Source organism: Rhinopithecus bieti, unplaced genomic scaffold, assembly GCF_001698545.2.
Source record: "Rhinopithecus bieti isolate Rb0 unplaced genomic scaffold, ASM169854v2 scaffold_2453, whole genome shotgun sequence".
NCBI classification, from domain to species: Eukaryota; Metazoa; Chordata; class Mammalia; order Primates; family Cercopithecidae; genus Rhinopithecus; species Rhinopithecus bieti.
The window spans coordinates 532,383-539,962 of record NW_016804447.1 but is presented as its reverse complement, the minus strand read 5'-3'; the positions used below and the strand labels follow the sequence as shown (position 1 = coordinate 539,962).

Here is a 7,580-nt window from a genome sequence, read left to right as displayed (position 1 = left end):
TGTGTGGAGACAGAGTCTTGCTCTGTCGCCCAGGCTGGAGTGCAGTGGCCGGATCTCAGCTCACTGCAACCTCTGCCTCCTGGGTTCACGCCATTCTCCTGCCTCAGCCTCCCGAGTAGCTGGGACCACAGGCGCCTGCCACCTCACCCGGCTAATTTTTTTTTGTAGTTTTAGTAGAGACGGGGTTTCACCGTGTTCGCCAGGATGGTCTCGATCTCCTGACCTCGTGATCCACCCGTCTCGGCCTCCCAAAGTGCTGGGATTACAGGTTTGAGCCACCGCGCCCGGCAAGATTAGGCATTCTTAGTCACAGGATGAGACAGGAGGTCGACAGGACTGGTGTCACAAGATACAAGTCATAAAGACCCTGCTGATAAAAAAGGATCCAGTAAAGAAGCTGACCGAAACCCACCAAGTCAAGATGAAAGTGATCTCTACTCATCCTCATTGCTCATCACATGCTAGTTACAATGCACTAGCATGCTGAAAGACACTCCTGCCAGCGCCATGGCAGTTTACAAATGCCATGGCAATGCCTGGGAGTTACCTTATAGAGTCTGAAAAGGCCAGGAACCCTCAGTTCTTGGAATTGTCTGTCCCTTTCCTGGAAAACTCATGAATAAACTACCTCTTGTTTAGCATATAATCAAGAAATGACTATGAGCATACTCAGTCAAGCAGCCCATGCCACTGGTCTGCCTGTGGAGTAGCCATTCTTTTATTCCTTTACTTTCTTAACAAACTTGCTTCCACTTTACTCCACGGAGTCACTCCAAATCTTTTATGGTGCGAGATTCAAGAACTCTCTCTGAAGGTTTGGATCGAGACCACTTTTCAATCACAAACCCATTAAGTAATTTCTCATTATCCACCTCACTCCAACGTCCTCACTTTTCCATTGCCTGTCATTCTACACTCTCTGAGCCCATGTGTCCACGTTCTTTAGCTCCCACTTACAAGTAAAAACATGCAATATTTGTCTTCTTGTGTTTAACTTGTTTCACTTAAGTACCATCCATGTTGCTGCAAAAGAGTATCCATCAATCTTTATAAAGTTGTGTAGACAATATTGGGGAGAGGTGGAGTCACTGCTATTATATAGGCACCGCCACCACCCACAGGCTGTGAAGTGTGTTAGAAGGAAAGATCAAGCTGCGACGTTCACGGGTACCTCACAACAAACAGTTACGCTTGTCAGCAGCTGTAGCTGCTCTAGAACCACACTTTCCTCCAGCCAAAATACCCCTCACTGAGGCATACCGGAGGATCTGATCATTTTCCTTGTTATTTATGAAGGCTTTGTTTGTAGTGGGAAGCAGGGGAGGAGCTGAGAGAGGCAAATCAGGAGAGCTCAGAGATAGAAGAAACTCGGTGGACACCTGCAGCATCCCTTGGGTTGATTTCAACACCTCTTTGGAGAAAGGGACTTTGGGACATGGAGGGAGCTGCAAAAACTTTTCAGAGCGACTCTGGCCAGGATAGTAGCTGCTTGAGGCCCTAGGTGGGGCAGGAACCCACCCTCTCCTCCACACCCACACCAGCTTTGCAGATTCCACACAATTCTACGTCCTCCAGGAGCAGAAGTTTTACAGCATGGATCTCAAAGTATGACCACCAGGCCAGCCCAATACAGCAGCATCACCCAGGAATTTCCTAGAAATGCAAATTTCCAGGCTCCACCTCCAGTAATCTGTGTTTTAACAAGCATTTCTGGTGATTCTGATGTTAAAATGTTCCAATTTGCCTACAAGATTTAAAGAGGCCCTCACTCTCAGGTTTCTGCAAATGCAGGATCCACACATGCATGAACCTAGAAGTAGGGATCTCCTTAAATTGTATTCTCTAGGCTCACTCTAGTCCTCATCTGGAGACTAATGCTTTAGGAAAATCTGAAGACCACAACCTTGGCACCCAAATTGATGAGTGCTTTCCTAATGGGCCATGGCTGGTGGCCCTGAGGGGCGGGTCCTCTGAACAAGTGGGACCAAAGCCCAAGGGGAGTCACGAAGCAGACTGATTTGGGAGGGGGGATGCATGTGAAATATTCACATGGGAATCTCCTCAGAAACTACTGAGGATCACCTGCAGCAGTGGGATTTGGGGAAAGACTGGTGGGGCACTTAAGCCTCTTCTCTCCCCGTGGAAACCAGAGAAGTGGCAAACCTTTGGCCAGAGGAATGAACGCAGTGAACGTCTAATTGAGCAGCCACCGCATTCCAGTCATGCAATTGAACACCTGACTTATCGCACACTCTCATTTCTCTCTCCCTCTCTCATTCAACTCTTAGCACAAAGGTAGGTTTTCTGATCCTGGCTCTGCAAAAGAGAAAACATGGACAAAAGTTTAAACAATGTGTATCACATCTCAGGTTGTGGGCGGGGTGGATTTAAAGGTGTCCTGCTGCCTGTCAAAGCTGCTGCCACCTGCACTGGGATTCTGAACTTTTTCCAGATATGTCCTCTGCTTCTCCCCATCTCACACACCTTCCTCATCAGCATCCCTGTTTATCCCCTCCTGGTTTGGCTTCACACCTTGGAGCCTGTCTCCTGTGGATACTCTTGAACAGCATTTGCTAATCTGCCTCTCCTGTCCTGCATCTTGAACCTCACAGGACTGGACACGGCTCCTGGAATTAACTGGGAATCATATACATGGACGTGGGGCGGAGACTCTTTTAACCTGGCTCACCTTACTCCACTCAGGCCCTGCTAGACATTGCATACCACTCTGAACGTCCCCTCATGGAAGGAATTGCATTAGGCACATAAATGTTACAAAGAATCTGACATATTGCATATTCTTGAAAATGTGATCTGGTTGAGCATGAGAAAAGAAAACAACTTTTATGTGAGGAATACAAGTCCTTTTACTGATCAGGCCCATGAAATGTTAAAAGGACACCCCAGTCATACTCGACGCCCCCACTTTGCGCTGTGTACTTATCTCTTGGAACTGCTTGTTGTTAACCTAATCATGCTGCACTGGATACACTATAACCCACACCCTACAGCTTAACAATATACAGCCAATCGCTAATCAAATCTGTCACCTGTAAACCATTGAGAATTCCTGGCAGAACTTTATGTCAGTTCACTCCTTGTCCTCATATTTGCCTTTAGAAACCCAGTTGCAACAGCTGCTAATCCAAGTGTCTATTCAGGGCAACTTGAATCCGTGCTCCTGGATTGCCTCAAGCAAGCTTGGCCCAAATGAACTCTCTACTTATGTTAATTTTGCGTCAGCTTTTTCCTTTTAGGTCGACAATTGGAAAAGGGGGTTACACATTTAGAGACACGGACACAGAGTGACTGCCATATCCAGATCAGTGCCTCTTTGCTAGATAGTACCAGGGAGAGAATACTCACAGTGCCTGACTCTTGATCAGAACTTCGGCCCTGTGGGACCTTGAGAACACTGACATACATCTCCAGGTCTTAGCTTTCCCCTTTTAGAAAGTGGGGATATTAGTGCCTCTGGACGCCCAGGGCTTCTAGAGCCTTTACAGCAACATATCCTGCTCAGGGAGAGATGTAAGTCAGTCTCACTCTCTCGCTCAATGCCTACCTATAAGACAGAACTACAGAGGGTGAATCAACAGCTGTTCACTGAATGAAGCCTTATTGAAAGTGACTTTTCTCTGTGACAGATTAGACCAGGGGTCCTCAAGCCCTGGGCCACAAACCAGAACCAGTACTGGTCCGTGGCTTCTTAGGAACTGGAACAAACAGTAGAAGGTGAACAGCGGGGGAGCAAGTGACGCTTCGTCTGTTCTTACAGACAATCCTCGTCACTCACATTACTGCCTAAGCTCTGCCTCTTATCAGATCAACTTCAGGATTAGATTCTCACAGAAGTACAAACCCTATTTTAAACTGTGCATGTGAAGGATCTAGGCTGCACACTCCTTATGAGAATCTAATGCCTGATGATCTGTCATTGTCTTTAATCACCCCCAGATGAGACCATCTAGTTGCAGAAAAACAAGCTCAGGGCTCCCACTGACTTTGCATTATGGTGAGTTGCATAATTATTATACTTCACAATGTAATAATAACAGAAATCAAGTGCACAATAAATGTACGTGCTTGAATCACCGTAAATCCATCCCTCCCCAAGCCCCCAGTCCCTGAACGCCAAAAAGGTTGGGGACCGCTGGCTTAGACTATTGTGTTTTGCCTACTTCAAGTCAAAGAGGCTGGAAAGATGGTTATTATGAAGGACAGGGGCTTAGGGTGCAGAGATTATGAGGCTGGTGGTTTGGTCTGCAGAAGATGGGCCGCAGCTGCAGACTGTGTCCTAGAAGTTTAGAAGGACCGTGAACAGGGCGCAGTGTGTGTCAGGATTGCCTTGTTCTAATTGCTACTGCTTCCTTCCCCTATCCTGCCCATGCACTGCCAGGCACCGGAGCTGCCCAACACCAACACCTTCCTGCTTCCAGAGCTGTGCGCTAGGCCAGTTCTTCCAACTCCTTTCCTCCCAGAAGCCAGAAGATTTGGTAATTTGCCCATCCCTGAGATGCACATCGGTTAAAGTTTCCTAATCCCTGAGAAGAGACCCTTTCAGCTGTTGCTCAGGATGAACTGTCAAGGGTGGTTTGTAAATAGTGCAAACTGGGCAGCAGATGTCAGGGTCTTAGGTACCACCTCAAAAGGAAGTTGCTTAAAGGAACTCCACCTGAGGGAGCTCTTGAGATTTTGGAACATTGGTGCCTCAGGTAGGAATGCTACTATATTAATTAATTAATTATTTATTTATTTTTGAGACGGAGTCTCACTCTGTCGCCCAGGCTGGAGTGTAGTGGCACCGTCTCGGCTCATTGCAACCTCCATCTTCTGGGTTCAAGCGATTCTCCTGTCTCAGCCTCCCAACAAGCTGAGATTAGACACGCGTCACCACACCTGGCTGGTTTTTGTATTTTTAGTAGAGACAGGGTTTTACCATATTGGCCAGGCTGATCTCAAACTTCTGACCTCAGTTAATCCACCTGCCTTGGCCTCCGAAAGTACTGGAATTACAGGCGTGAGCCACCGTGCCCAGCCGGAAGGCTACTTTAGATGTCTTTAGATTTAGATGTCTTTAGATTTTCCCATGTGACCAGCACTAAGACCCTTTAAGTATGTAAGATGCTGGGTTGAGGCCAGCATAAAAGAAAAGCTGGCAGGGTGGGATCCCACTTCACTTTTAGAGAGAAAAAGAAGGGGTGGGATAACCACAAAGAGGCAGATGGAGGCCTGGGTCTCTACAGCCTGTCACAAGGAGTCTCAGAGTAAGAAGAGATTCTCAGGCTGTCCTCTGTGGGCTTTCCAGACAGCTGTCCAGGTACGGAAAACCACTGCCAGCCTATTCCCCTCCTCTCTCCCACCAAACAGCAAGCTCCTTGAAGGCAAAGAGTTTGTACTTAACCTGAAATCCAGTTCACACTGATTAACACATTAAAAGTGAAACAGCAAGTTCAGAAACCACCTGCCCTGCTAACTCCTGCCCCTCTTCAGATAACATTAAATATGAGTTCAAGAAATAGTGACTCAAGCACAGTCCCTTGCCGCAGCTTTCCCTTCCGTTAGACACAGCGCCTGGTAAATCAAGAAAAACTTAACCATTTACCCACGAAACTAAACACAATCCCTTATTATACAATTAACGAAAGCACAATTGTATATAATACAATTATACAAGATTACAATTACACAAAAGTAATGATGCAGTGTATATGGCAATGACTTTCATGCAATCAAAAATAATGAGAGCTTGCTTGATTAAAAATTAAGGTAGCATTAGAGACCCCTATTGATAAATGCTCCCTGTATTGATCAACACTTTGGAAGAGGCTGCACTGGCTGATGAAGTAGGATGCTTCTCCCACACCATTACTAAACACTATTGGTCTGGCAACCATTGCCTGCAATAACTTTTATTCTCCGAGCTCTAAACTAGCATATTTTAATGAAGCACATATTTTATTACCACTTTTTCAGCCGGTCAAATAGAAAAAAAAAAATAAACCAGAAAGGACAGTAAATCTGCATGATTTGTTGATGATCCCATGCATAGTGATGTTAACGGAGAAATGTGTGGAAAGTTTCACCAAGTTACACAGCTCATTTCAGCGTTAGCAGAGACTATGCACTGCATGGCCGATTTCTGTGCCCCTCAGTAAAGGCACCTGCTACTACTCATTATTCCTCTCCCACACTGGGCAATCACCTGCCTAGTTGTAGGCCAGCTCTCTTCCCATCCACCTTTCTCACTTCTTCTTGAGTACTCTTTCTGCTAGGAAAAGCTAGCCGCCTTCCTCCATGGTGCTCACCAAGAGCATGAAACCAAATCCCACTGGTACAAAAAGTTCATGACTGGTCCTGCCCCCACATCTCTGGACATATTTACACCAGGTGCACCATCCACAGTGACCTACCATCCCCACTGAGCTATATATCATTTAATCTAAGACACCATTAATTGTAAGATATACCATTATTTTATATGCCACTACGAAAAACAGAGATTGCCAACTCAACTATTAGAGATTTCAAATGCCAAAAAAGTATTTTGAGTTGATGAAATACTTGCAATCCATGCTTTCTCCTGCTTCTACGCCAATCTCCCTTCCCCTCTCAACCTCAGCCTAGCCTGCCAGTGTCTTCTCCTTTAAGATTCAACTCAGCATTACCTTCTGAAACCTTCTTGGACTCATTCTCTGGGGTCAGACTAAGTTGCTGCTGCTGTGTGTCTGACAAATAAGGGTGCACTTCTTGGTCATATATCTCACTTTATTGTAATGGCTAATTTATTCCCTGATGAAACATAAGCAGAGACCCTGTATCATCAACACATAGGCAAGCACTAAATAGATATTATTCACCCATCCTATAAACGATATTTTGACAAGGGTGAGAAGAACTGGAAGAATGAAGGAGGTAGGCTCTGGAGAGGAAAGAAGAAGAACATGGTAAACTTTGATGCAAATTCAGAATCCATCCTCTTTGGTTTTCTGTGGTGTGTCTTTGCATTTAGAAACTTCTATTATAAGGAGAGCAAGATCCCAGGGGAAATGGAGAGCTAAAGTGAGTTTTTCTGATCTCCTCCGGGCCAGAGAAGCAGTGGTAGGGGCAGTAAGAGCAAAAAACAGCCAAACCCAGGAGTAGTTGTGTGTTATTGGGCATTCGTGAACCTCTTTTGCAGATTTCCCAGACGGTCCGATGCTCATCTGCCTGTGTTAGAAAGGACACCCACAGCAATGAAAAATGAAATGGTTTAGGAGAGAAGTAATTCCTTCCTCCTTTTTGCTTTAACTTCAAAGTAATCAAATGTTGTTTATGCATAAAATTTTAATCCTTTCACAAATTTGTATTTTGATTTAATTTGCATATCCCATTTACTGCAAGTCAACATGAAGAGAGACTCAACTAATTTAAACCATTTTTCTCTGGGCCTGAAATCCTTTCAGAAATATTTTCCATTAGGCAACTCAATTATGTCTAATGTGGCTAATGTCGGTGGATTAGAATTTTGCTTAAAGAAATTCATATTTAGAACAGTGAGAATGGGAAGGGGGTGGGAGAACAGAGGAGAAGAGACAATA

General features: G+C 45.2%; 1 protein-coding gene across 3 annotated transcripts in view; it reads right to left on the bottom strand.

Annotated features, from left to right (window-relative positions):
- The window catches only part of LOC108527216 (contactin-associated protein-like 5), a 404,395-nt gene that overhangs the window by 281,302 nt on the left and 115,513 nt on the right, over window positions 1-7,580 (bottom strand). The gene's annotated exons all lie outside the window — the stretch shown is intronic.